Below are 14128 nucleotides of genomic sequence, written 5' to 3'. Positions count from 1 at the left end.
AAGGTTCTAGAGAGGTCTTGAGTTGTGGAGAAGAATGAACTTGGGTGATCTTTTATAAATTAAAAATCTGTCCCGGCATCATTATACGGACACTTATACGGTTCGTATAAATTTATACGATCCGTATAAGTGACCGTGAAATCGCTTCAGCAACCACTCCTTTCTGTGTCAATTATACGGCACATTATACGGTCCGTATAATTTTATACGGTCCGTATAAGTGACCGTGAAATCATCTCCAGCAACAACTCATTCTGTGACCATTATACGGCACATTATACGGTCCGTATAAGTGACCGTGAAATCCCATCAGTGAGGGACCTTCACTGTGACGATTCTGCGGACCATTATACGGACCGTATAATTGGTCGTATAATCTATCTTTTCTCCGATTTTTGTTCTCGTCACTTCGTTTGATCTCAAATCCTTATAGAACCTTCTTAGCACTTGTTTAACACTTCATTAACAATCTAAGGGGCATTATAACTCTTCTCCAAAACATCACTAAGCCATCATTAATTCGATACCCATAAATCTTACCCGACACACAACATATACCTTGCTTTCCTTAACAACTTTCGTCTCCTACCTCAAACGTCTTCGAAATCTCATTTAGAATCATCAAATGTTATTTCCTACTTATTAAAACATCGTATACGTCGTGCCCTTCGTTAGTCTATTCACTGTATGTTAACGAAAAAATTTTCCGGGGTGTAACACTAGTAGAGTAAGAAGAGGCCATAACTTAATTCCTACATAAGGGAAGATTACATTGCATTAGGGACATGTATATGATGCATATGCACAATACACGCAACAAAACATGTTAAAAAGAAACAAGTATACTAACAAGTCACAACAAAAGTCCTAGAATCATAAACCTAGGCTCTAATACCAAAACTTGTAGCATCCCCTTTGGCAGGATACCACTTACGAAACAAAAGCTAATTTCACACTTACAACATTTAGAAGAAATTTAGCCAAAAGATATTTACAAAAAATTTAATGGCGGAAATAGGCCCATGCGAAAAAAGGGTGAAAGTGCGGCATTTTCTTTTCCCATTATACACTCCAAAATTTTTCTTAGATGAAATACAATATCAGAGTATCAATTTAAAATGGTAGCGCCCTCCTCAAATAGTCAACACATTTAAGAAACTTCATTTTGAAATTATATTTTCCAATCAACACCACTGCAGGTTCATAATATACACGAAACTCAAACTTGCGATTATCACAGAAAACTAGTATCTTCCTTTGTACATAATTACAAGGCAAAATGTAAACCCAGTACATGGGATGACTTGGGATAAAAGCACACCTAAAAACAGCAAAACAAGTTACCGAGCTCAAGTTACAAGCTTATGGTCTTGTGGTCCAACAAGCCTCCAAAATTTCATACATAAGTGTGACATATGGATCATGTACAAGTCCCAAAATTTTATAAGACCTAGATGCATATGCAAATGTGATCTTCACTAAAGATCCCAAAAAGCCTACTCTAAATGGCCATCTTCATATCTCTTCCCGTACATTACCTACGATAGAAAACAACTATTGCTAAGCATAAAGCTTAGTGGCGTATAAACTTTGGGCTTGGAGCCATTAGATTTTCCAATTCCCTTATCTGTCGTAGGTAGCTCAATAAGATAATAATAAACCAAGTAAACAAGTATATCAAAGTATCAAATATCAAACCTTAAGGAGTTTCCAAATGTCGAAATCAATATTTGAAGGCTCAAGTGTCAAGAAGGCTTATAAATCTATTCAAGAGAGTTTGTCAAATAACCAATTTCGCCCAATATGTACGTCATGCCATCACATCAAGCACAATCAATAACAAGAAGGACTGGAGTCCCAAATCAAGTAGGGTCGTCACCCAATAATTAAGAGAATCAAGAGCCACGTTGAAAGTGGCTTTCCACTCATACTCGAAAATGGACAGAAGTCCATCATCAAGACGAAATGTAAATCCAAAGCCAAGATAGGCAAGATCCGAATCAAGAGGCATGCCGATATCGGTGACAAAGTCACCGCAACAAGAAGGACAAAGTCCCAACAAGAAAGAAAATGATCAAGCAATTCGTACAAGTGGGCAATTTAGCGAATATTCTGCAATACTTGAGATAATAACCATACAATGATATAAGATGAAGAGAAAGGAAACAACACATCAAGATACTTCAAAAGTTCCAAAAAATAAAGATATTCCAAGTTCAAGTTTATACACAAACCTAGGTGTTTTACCACATAACAAGTTCTACCACAACTCAAGGAGTTCAAATCGTCTACGCCATAGACCAACTAAAGTCCACTTCGTCAAATAATTCCTCTTAGCTTGTACAAGAGCATATATACCTTAAATACACAATCAAATATCTACTTAAGTTCAATGGTTTCAGCACATCGAAACTAAACATGAAATCAATGAAAATCACCCTAAACTATGAAAGCAGGAATTCTAGACAGTACTACTGTCTTGTATTGTGGCTCGGTTTCAAAGAGGTGAATGACAAAAATAGACTTTGTGGCCTTAAAGAAAGTTGTAAATATATGCCTTGGGGTTTCAAAGAAATTTAAATCACTCCTATAGCAGTTTTGTACAAAAATATATGCTCAAAATATTAACAGTAGTACATGTAGGGTTTGCAAAACAGAAATTTGGGCAGCACCTGCCCTGTACTTCATCACCCCTTGTCCAGTAAATAAAAGCAAAACTAGGTTTTGGAGCATGAACAAAAGTTGTAGGGCTATGAAATATGTTTCTAGAACATCTTGGATCACTTAAAAATAAACTTTATACAAGGAATTATGCTGAAAATACTAACAGCTGTCCTGTTCAAAAACGGGTTTTGTAACTTACCTCAATAGTGTGAAGTAGTTTGTGGCTCAACCAAAACAATTCTTGATGATTGATTTAGAGGATGAATATCATGAGAGGAGAGAAGCTTTGGGGTTCTATTTTGTTGGAAGAAACGAAATATGAAGAGGAGGTGGAGAGGATATGAGCTAAAGGTAATATATTTACCTTTGGATAACTACAAACTTTTTTTTTGTTTTTGTTTGGAATACTACAAAAAGGAGCTGCCCTAAATATATAAATATCTAATCCATTTAATAATTCACTAAGATAATAATAGTAGTATCTTACATAACTACATCATAACACTTCAAACAAGTTCCAAATATCGTCAAGTTCACGTTCAGGAAGTGCGAAGTAAAATATACCCTTACTATCAAGATACGGTCAATCAAAAATTCAAGAGTTAGTTTAAAAAAAAATTGGGGTGTTACATGTTGCATTCTGCACTTCTTGGCCCTTAAGTGAGGAATGTCGTTTTGTCTTTTTGGTGTGGCAAATTTCAGGATATAAGGCTCTTGTTCCTCATCTATACACTTCTTCATCAGCGTGGAAGGTTCGATTTCCATGTCGCCAACCAAACATAATGTAGAAAACTGTTTAGAATGAGGACCAACACACCCCAACTCTAGAGATGCAATATTTTTGACATCCTCACTTTTGTACATTTCCTCAACATTGGCATCATCAACAAAGATCTGATCAAATGGTTGGAATTCCTCTATCCGCTACACATGTTGGCCACTATCCAAGATAATATGTAGTTGGGCATTAGACGCCTCAACCTTTTTATTCAATTGAGCTTGCAGGTCATGGATATCTGAGCCAAATTGGACTATCTCTTGTCTGAGCTTTGTTCTTTCTTCCATGAAGTATGTCATGTCACTTGTAATTTCATCAAGATATCCCCCCATACCTCTAATCGGTGAGCTCGAACCATTAGCCAAGTATCACTTACAACATCCACTTTATGAAAATCACTTGAGAGACTAGAACAACAGTTTGGACACTCATTCCACTAACCACCACACCATTTACAAAAGTTCCAATCATAGAATTTAGAAGGGTCACACAACACATCTCGTATGATCCAAATTTTAGAACAATTTTCCCATAAGTGGGGTCCTCCACAAAATGCACAAAAATCATTAAAACAAGAATACCCAACATTCGATAAATTTTCGTTCCAAGATGCCATGTCAAGAAGAATACCAGAATATTAAACAAAAAAAATAAAAAAACAAACTTGAATAGACAAAAAGAAAAGTCTAATCTTGTTATATCCCGTAATTTTGCACATTCGAGAATTTCGAAACAATTGTGACTTGTATGAGATAAGGCGATATTTTGACTTTAGTTAACATGCATTTGTTGTTCATGAAAAGTATTGACGCGGAAATATCGAGGAAGGTTAAGGGCAAAATTGGAATTTTAGAAATTTGTTCCGTGAATTACAAATAAAAATCCATAACCAATTGGGCTCAAAAAAAATGAAAAACAAAAGCCCAATTAGGAGAGGTGGCTGGCCATGGAACAAAATAAAGAGGCCCAAGCCCAAGTTGTAACATTATGTGATAAATATAAGAAAGGAGGGGCTAAGTCATCATTTTGTAAGAAGCTTCAAGAACAATTGAGAGAAAAAAATAAGAAAGGCCTACGGCCAAGAGAAAGAGAGAAAGGAAAGAAAAACAAAATCTAGCTTCCAATCTTGGTTCAAAAATCTTGTTCCTCTTGAATTCCTAACAAGTTCAAGATGCTCTTCGACGTGGCATAATTAGTTAAGCAAGAGGACAACGTTTGCGGCGAGTTGAAATTTGAAGAAAAGGTAAGAATCTTACTCTTTTATATTGGAAGAATTATATATATATATATATATATATATATATATATATATATATATATATATATATATATATATATATATATATATATATATATGTTGTAGCATGTGGAAATGAATAAAAGTGTGAAATTGATGTGTTATGGGTGTGCTTGTGTGTGGCCGAATGTGGTGAGTGTTGGAGAGAAGATGAATTTATTTTATTTAGTATGTTAATTGTGTTGTTGTAGTCCTGTGATGAAAATGGAAGGTTAATGGTTCTAGTTGGCATGAGAAAATTGTTGTTAAGTGGTTGTCGGAAAGTATGTGATTTTATTATAGTTTATGTAATTATGAGAATGAAGTTGTAAGATGCAATTTGTTGTGGTTGTAAATGAAATTGGAAGATAAGAATATGTTGTGGATGTTTATGTTGAAGATTGGAAGTTTAGGTGGATTATGGTTTTGGTGGAAAGTTTGTATATTTTGTATATCTTGTGAATAGTTTGTAGAAATGATATGAAATGCTTTCAAAGCGTATTGTAATGATCTTGAATTAGTTAATGGATATGGAAAATGTTGATATTAGTTTGATAGTGTGAAGTTGGAATGGAAGTTGTTGAACTATATAGAAAAGAGGATTATTTATGTTATAGTGTGTTGTGTGGTAATTGTTGGTGTTGTTGGATTGTTGGGTTGTTGTTGTTGATATATTGGGCCGAGCTAAGTCTCGGGGATGCTATATGTATAGGGGAAGTGCTGCCGAAATTTCGGTAGACAAATATAGACTTAAGTTTGAATTGCTAAAAACTAGCAACTCATAATTGGTAACTATGACCAATTGTAGGTTTTGGGCGAAATGGGAATTGAATTTGAGCAAGCGTAAGGCGCAACTAAGGTATGTAAAGTTGCCCTTTTCTTCTCTTGGCATGTCCTAGGTGTACTAGATTCGGATTTGAGCCTCGTGGGTTATTCTGCTCATAGAAATGCGAGTCTGAATTTTGGTACTATTCATTCAGCACAATTGAATTATAGCCCTTAAGTTTTGTTGGAAAACTGTTCAAACATCCATAACCCGTACAGACGTGATAGACTCGCTTTGAAACCTTCATGGATGACTCCATAGAGTCCAATGTTTGTAATTTATATCCGCCACCTCGACTTGACCCGGGGTGGGCCCACAAGTTCCGAAACTTCCTTCGTTTGTCTCACTTGAGCTATTCTGGTATGATATAAAAGTAAGTATTCTGATATTCTGGATAAGCTACTCACCTTCTATATTTTTCCTGATATACGATTCTTGTGTGATGCATGATTCTGGCATGTGTGATTTATATTTGGAAAGTAATAAAGTTGGCATTTATATTATTGTGCGCACTATGTGATATTGACCGCTGGACCCCTGACCGCGGTGTGTGCGACATTGACCGCTGGACCCCTGACCGCGGTATGCCGCACTATGTGATGTTGACCGCTGGACCCCTGACCGCGGTATCTGCGACATTGACCGCTGGACCCCTGACCGCGGTATGTCGAGTTTGGGATGCTAACCGCTGGACACTTGGTCGTGGTATGTGTGATAGTGACCGCTGGACTTTTGGCCGCGGTAATTGTGTGTTTGATTTTCTGTGTGTATGAGACGGAAATGTTTTTCAAAAGAAAGCAAAGTATTTTGGCATTTTGATTGTCGTATTTGCCTTCCGGAACCTTTTATGTATGATTTGTACGTCAGATGCAACACTTTGGTATTCTGGCTATTGTGCTCACCTTCTGTACATTTTACTTCGGTTATGTCTTTGTTTTCTGTACTTCATGCTTTGCATACTCAGTACATCTTTCGTACTGACCCCTTTCTTCGGGGGCTGCGTTTCATGCCCGCAGGTACAGATTCACGTTTTGGTGACCCACTGGCGTAGGATTTCCCTTTTGCGGTTCGGAGTGCTCCCTTTGTTCCGGAGCTGACGTTTTGGGTACATACTCTTCCGATGTGTATGTTTATGTTTATTCAGGGTACGGCGGGGCCCTGTCCCGCCATCTGATTCTGTTGTTCCGTGTTAGAGGTCTGTAGACATAGACGTGGGTAATGTACAGTTTTGTTTGGACGCGTTGTGTAAATTGTGTTTGGGCGGCCCATCCGCTGTGGCGGCCCTATCGGCCGCGTGTATGTATGCTTCGGTACGTTATGTATAGTATGATAGCCTTGTCGGCTTCTATGCAGTATATATGGTTGTAGGCACCAGTGTGGAGCCCCGTCTGATATTCATTTATGTACGAGTCGTCTGTATGCTGTATCTGGTAAATGAGCGCGTAGGAGTGTCCAGTCCGGGCACTAGTCACGGCCTACGGGGATGGGTCGTGACAAATCTAGATAAACAATTAATTTCTAAGTCCCCGGCAACGGTGCCAAAAACTTGTTGCTCCCAAATGCACACGCAAGTATACGCGGTCGTACAAGTAATATAGGATTGTTAAGTCCAGATATCATACCCACAGAGATTTATGATTAACCGTCAACTAAATTAAACTAATGCTAATTATCTAAACAAGAAATAAAATCCAAATTTGTATTTACGAACTAAATAAAAATAAAAGAAAACAAATAATGAACTTCAACCAAGAAAGAGCAGATTTTTATCAGAGAAGAGATAGATCTAGGGCTATGACCACTAACAATCCAGTTGAGTCTTCAAATCGTTCTACCTATGGGTTACTAGTTGACGGGTTGATTTTAACTTTATGATATTCTCTCGAACTACTCAGAAGCCTGTAGATGCTACTATAGCGCCTATATCTCTATGGTCGTCAGAGGTTAGAAGAACGCATTTATTTTTTCGTATTCAACTAAGTAGGGCTAAAGGGTATATCTCTATCCTCAGTAGCAAAATGATAATATCGAACAAACGCTATTTATTCTTATTACGTACGTGAATTCCCTCTCTCAGGTCCAACTCACGCACCACAGATAGTGTCTAATTAGTGATCAAGTAATTAAACAATTAAGAACAAGAATAAATAAGCAACCCAAAGATGGAAAATCAATAGGTATAAATGATAATCACACGTCAACTTTCATGTTTGTGTCAAAACCCTAGAACTAAAGAGTTTAGGTCCACATAGACATGGAAGAAAAAAAACAAATCATCCGAATAAAAATGTCAAAATAAGTATTACAGAGAAGAGAAGGTAAAACACTGTAACTACGGCCTCCACGGCGGCTCGAAGCTATCTCTAGGTCAAAGTTCTGAACTAAGGGTTTCAAGTTATCCAAAGTTATGTAACAACCCGGTAGAATATGTCTTTATAGGGTACCAAAAGGCCTGGGCTTTTAAAAACCAAATTCAACTCGGATCGGGAAACACAGTGAAAAAATGGCTTGGTGCACCGCCCTGGGCGTCACCCCAGGCGATGCACCAAGAGGAAATTTCAGGGAACAATTATTTCATCCAACTTTGCTGCCAGGTACATTTTCTTTTTCTTTCTTTTTTTTTTTTTTTTTTTTGCCTTCTTGTTACACCTCGAAAATTTCCCCGTGAACGTACAGTGAATAGACTAACGAAGAATACGAGTATGCGATATTTTAATAAGAAGGAAATGACGTTTGACGACCCTAAGTAAGATTTCAAAGGCAATGGGAATAAGAGGTAGGTTATGAGCCCAACGACTACTTATGGGTCCTGAAAATGTGAAAAGTTGCAGGTTTGCACTTTGGCCTCGTCGATGAAATACGGACCGTAAAGTGGTATACGGCCCGTAAACTGCCATGTCGTATTTCAACTTCCAAAACTTCAACTTTCTGTCCAATGCTCGAATGGTTAAAGACGACTTGAAATACGGACCGTAAACTGGAATACGGACCATAAAGTGAGTTCGTAAACCACCATGTCCTCAGCCTGATTTTCTGGTTCTGTTATGATTAAATACGTCCACGAAATACGGCCCGTAAACTAGAATACGGACCGTAAACTAAGTTTACGACCACTGTTGCACTTTCGACTACTATTCATTGCAATCAGATTTTAAGTCATTAAAAAGGGGACTCAAGCTCATTAATTCATTTCATTTCCACACCCCTTCTCTCTAAAAAACATCTCTCTACATTTATTCCTCAAATTTTCAAGAGATATTAATGATCAACCACATCAAGTTAAGTGAATCTAGTGTAAGGAACCCATTAAAGTTCATCCAAAGCAAGAAATCCAAGTAAAGGTGAAACTAAGGCTTTTCTCAAGTGAAGTGTTTGCACCCAAGGTTCATTCCTACACCATTTAAGGTAAGTTTTATGACATTTCCTTGTTGTTTAAGGTATTTGAAAGTTGAAATACTTGGATTATATGAGGAAACAGGAAATGGGTCATGAATGTGGGAATAGTCACTTTTGAGTAAATGTTTGGAGTGAGTTATGATTCTTGATACATTATGATTATAATCATGTTATAAATGACATTGAGAGCATGGAATAGACCTTGCATATGAATGAACGAAATTGTGTGATATGACCTTGAATAGGGATGATTGGAAGTGAATTGAGAAGTATGGATAATGTAGATGATTGAAGGCTATTGTTACGATATTGCGAATGCATTAATGACGTTTGGGAGTTGAGATATGATATGGGGGAAATGTCGTATAAATAAAGGATATGCTATCCGATTTTCCCTAGCTTTAGTCATGTATGCTAGCCACCTATTTCTAATGATAGTATGACTTTAATGAAGGTAGAAACGCGAGCGCGGGAGGAGAACGTACAAGTGATAAATAGTCGAACGGAAAGGTATGTAAGGCTAACCCTTCTTTCATAAGGCATGGTTCTTTGGCCAAACGTCTAAATCTTCTAGAAGACCATGATTTCTTCTAATGATTTGATCTTCCGTGCTAGTAAGCTCACGATGCTTGATACGCTACGATTGTACCAAATTCCTCATATGATGAGTAAGTCTATAAAGATAGATGTGATGAATGACGATAATAGTATTAATGATATAGATGACGATAATAGTATTAATGATATAGATAACGATAATAATGGTAATAGCAATAACGATAACGATGACAATGATGATAATAGTAAAGATGTTTATGAGCTATTATGTATATGTATCGATGTATGACTATTATGGAACCCCGAGCTTATGAGGCCGGGTAAGATATGTAAGTATGTATGTATATGATTATGTAATGCGTGCACACCTCTGCAGATGGTACGGATAACCCTGACGCCTTGGTAGGGCCAGGTAGATGTAACCCTGAAGCCTTGGTAGGGCCAGGTATGTGTGACCTTGAGCCTTGGTTGGCCAAGTATGTATGAAACACCGATCCTTCATGGTCGGGTATGCTATGTATATGATATGATGATGTGTATGATATAGATATGAGAATGAATACGAATATGTACGTGATACGAATGTGAATAAGGATACGTAAATGGATACGGGTATGAGTACGGATACGGATATGAATATATGTACCCAAATACGCATTAGAAATGGAAAGTCCCTACGAAAGGCAAGTAAGTGCTTATGACGATGTTATTACTGCCTCTCATCCTATGCTGTTTCATATGTTGCTTATATTGCTTCTACATTGATATTGATCATGCTTTACATACTCAATACATTCTTCGTACTGATGTCCTTTTGTTTTTGGACGTTGCGTCATGCCCGCAGGTGCACAGGGAGACAGACTTGATCCATAGCCACGTTCTCAGAGACTACATAGCAGAGCTCCATTTCATTCGGAGCTATAGCATTTTGGGTACTTATTCTTTTGTGTGCATAATTATGGGCATAGCGGGGTCCTGTCCCACTTATGTGATACGTTATACTCTTCTTAGAGGCTCGTGGACATGTGTATATGGTTAGATATGTCTGGCCTAGTCGGCCTATATTTTGTATATCATTTTGTTAGCCTTGTCGGCTTATGTATGTTGATGTGGTATAGACGCCAACGATGATATAAAAGCATTGTTGTCCAATGGGACTAGCACGGCGAATGAATGGAATTACATGTTTAATGACGTGGCTCACCTAGATGTAAGTGTAAGTATAAGTCAAGGGGTGCCCGGATGGGCTAGCACCGGGTGCCCATCGCGGCCCCTAGTCGGGTCGTGACATTTCTCCAATTTGTTTCCTTTTTATTTTGTCTTCAAATAAGGGGGGCAAACTCTAAGGAGTGTCCCCCATCTTGTCTCTTCTTCTTTTCTCCTTTCTTTTTATTCCACATTTTATTCAATTTTGCTCCAAACCTCTTCAATTTTGCAATTCTTTATTCCTACACAATAAAATATAATATTAAGCACAAATTAATATAGTAATACTCAAAAGTACTAGAATGTGAGGCAACTAATAGCTAAATATATGCATTTTGGACCGAACATCACAGGACTACGTACTCAACTAAAGATAATGCAAAGCTTTATATCAAGGAAATAGTACGACTCCATGGTGTGCTGGTATCCATTATCTCTTACAGGGGTGCACAGTTTACAGCTAACTTCTGGAAGTCCTTCCAAAAAGGTTTGGGGACTCAGGTGAGTCTTAGCACAACATTCCACCCTAGACGGATGGACATGCTGAGCGTACTATTCAGACTCTCGAAGATATGTTATAGGCATGTGTACTAGACTTCAGAGATAGTTGGGATGATCATTTGCTGCTCATTGAGTTTGCGTATAACAATAGTTATCATTCTAGTATCCAGTGGCCCCGTATGAAGCTTTATATGGGCGAAAGTGTAGATCACTAGTTGGATAGTTCGAAGCAAGGGAGACTAAATTAGTAGGGCCAGATGCGATCCAGCAAGCAGTGGAGAAGGTCAAGCTTATTCAGGATCGATTATTGGCAGCTCAGAGTCGTCAGAAGTCTTATGCAGATAATCGCCGACGAGACTTAGAGTTCTAAGTTGATGACTGGGTATTCTTGAAGGTGTCGCCTATGAAAGGAGTTATGAGAATTGGCAAAAAGGGTAAGCTTAGTTCTCGGTACATTAGGTCTTATAGGATTGTATGCAGAATGAGCCAGGTGGCCTATGAGTTAGATCTACTTTCAAACTTGGAGTCAGTCCACCCGATTTTTCATGTGTCAATGCTTCGCAAGTGTATTGGAGATCCTTCCAGAGTTGTACCCGTAGATGATGTTCAAGTTATCAAGAAACTATCTTACGAAGAGGTCCCCATTACTATCCTAGATAGGCAGGTTCAGAGATTGAGGACTAAACATGTTGCTTCAGTGAAGGTCCTTTGAAGGAATAGGAATAAGGAGGAAATGACTTGGGAAGCTGAAGAAGACATGAGATCCAGATATCCACACTTGTTTCCACTTCCATAGGAGACTCAGACAGAGACGTCATTATCTTTAGGTGCGTAATGTTCCCTTTGTATTGTTTCTCGGTCGTGGGGCCATTATTGTTATTATTGTTATGGCCCTGTGAGGCGTTGTATATTTTGGATTGTTGTGACAGGATGGCAGTAGTATAGTTACAGGGGAAACTCTGCCAAAATTTTTGTAAGACCCCTAAAAGTCTAACATTCGAGGACGAATGTTCCTAAGGGAGAAAGAATGTTACACCTTGGAAACTTCACAGGGTTTGCATTATAAGTAAACTAACGTAAGTGCAAAGTAGACATGAAGCCCTTACAAGGTTAATGAGGATATCTAACAATTTTAAGTATGTACCTTAAGATTTCGGGGTTAAATGAATCGGAGGAAGCAAGTTCGTTGAAGGTTAGAATTGGTGTCATGTTTTTGGGAAGGTTTCGCAGCATTTGTCCAATACATTGTTTAGCATTATCTTGAGAGGGATTTATAGGGCTCATTAGATGGTTAATGATGGTTTACATAAGTGTTAAGAAGGTATCATAAGGATTGGAGGTCAAACGAATTGAAAAGAACGCATTTTCGTGAAAATTGGAGTTTGTGGGCAGTTTACGGCCGCATACTGAGTTTGAGGTGCAGCATACTAGCCGCAACCTTGCCATTTTGGCTGAGCTTACTGCCCAGCACCACCTCCATGTTGTGGAGGGAGTATGCGGCCGCAAGTTCAACTTGCGGTGCCGCATCTCCCCCCGCAGCAAGGGGCGATGGGGCAGTTTTAAGCCCTTTTTAATATCCAAAAGATCCCATTTTTCATATCCATTTTCCTCACATCTCTCCCCATATTACTAGAGTGTTCTTGAAGGTTCTCTAACATTCCAAAACCTTTCACACCATCACAAGAGAAGATAAAATCCAAAACCCCATGCTAATCCATGGAAGATGATTATTCTTGCCTCTACTCAATGTTGTGATGAATTTAGTCTTGGACGAAGTTGAGTGAGGTGAAGTTCTTCTATTATAAGGTATGTTATTCATCTTATTTATATGATTGAGTTGACTTAAAGGTTTAACAAGTCTTGTAAAGGAAAAGAATCATAGTGGAGAAGTCACAAGGTATCAAATTGAAGTTGATGGCTATGAGTTAAATTTGAAAGGGGATTTTGTATTAATTTAAGTTTAGTTTGAATGAAGTCTTTTGATTATGGTATTGTTGAAGTTGTTACTGTTGTTTGGGAGTTATTTTGGAATTTGGTAGAAGTAGATAAAATAGGGGAAGTGTTGCCCAAATTTCGTGTCACGCCCCGAACCATGGCTTGGACATAACACGGCACTCGGTGCCTTACTGCATGTGATCGAGCGAACCACATGGCTTGATGAATCATCATGAGGCATAACATGAGCGGAATATGACATAAAAACATGATGAGCCTAAACATGGGATATCATAAATATCAAATAAAATACTTGTTTAAAAACATGATTATGGATTGTCATAGATAATGAGCCAAAGATGGCTATACGACTCTAAACATCTGACATAACATAACTGTTTAGTCTATGAAACCTCTAACATGAGTCTAAACTGCTAAACATACTTATTGGGGCAAGGCCCCCAGCATACCTTAAATGCATAACTATCATAAAAGTAAATAATGACTAAACCCCGAAGAAGATGGGGCTCACCAAAAGCTAATACGTGGATGATCCTATAGAGTAGATTCGTCGTCCTGTAAGTCCGTACCTGCATCGTGAAATGCAGGGCCCCAGACAATAGAAAGGGGACGTCCGCACATTAAATGTACTGGTATGTAAAGCAACTGAATAAAATAAACGTGGCACATGAAATATCATAATAAGAGCTGAAACTGAAACTAAAGTCTGGTCATGAACATGAATACATATATATATAAATATAACATAAGTAAAACATTTTAAGTAGAGAGATCATAAATATAACCGACAACATGAATCACCACGTGGATACGTGGAGTCTGGTACCTGATCGGCCAGTAGAGCTCTCATACCTTGCTAGGGGTATAAGATATAAATATGGCATGAAAGGATCCAATCAATATTAAGGAATCGTCCTAAACATGGGCGGAGCGATCCTTATCCTACGGTGGCTAACGTAGTTTCAGG

General features: G+C 38.1%; 1 protein-coding gene across 12 annotated transcripts in view; it reads right to left on the bottom strand.

Annotated features, from left to right (window-relative positions):
• The window catches only part of LOC132616546 (plasma membrane ATPase 1-like), a 63306-nt gene that overhangs the window by 32986 nt on the left and 16192 nt on the right, over positions 1-14128 (bottom strand). For 2 of the 12 annotated variants that reach the window (XR_009573252.1, XR_009573251.1), the window contains exons 23-24: positions 13673-13730; positions 10703-10946 (exon numbers count right to left, since the gene is read on the bottom strand). The exons of 4 other annotated variants lie outside the window; for them this stretch is intronic. The gene's annotated coding sequence lies outside the window, so the exon portion shown is untranslated. Of the gene's footprint in view, positions 1-1209; positions 1539-10702; positions 10947-13412; positions 13731-14128 lie in introns of those variants that run through there. 6 more of the 12 variants (XR_009573250.1, XR_009573253.1, XR_009573254.1 and 3 more) reach the window with 6 other exon arrangements.

This window comes from Lycium barbarum, chromosome 11, assembly GCF_019175385.1.
Source record: "Lycium barbarum isolate Lr01 chromosome 11, ASM1917538v2, whole genome shotgun sequence".
In the NCBI taxonomy this organism is placed as follows: Eukaryota; Viridiplantae; Streptophyta; class Magnoliopsida; order Solanales; family Solanaceae; genus Lycium; species Lycium barbarum.
Note: the sequence above shows the minus strand (reverse complement) of the source record. Positions and strands in the feature narration are given on the sequence as shown.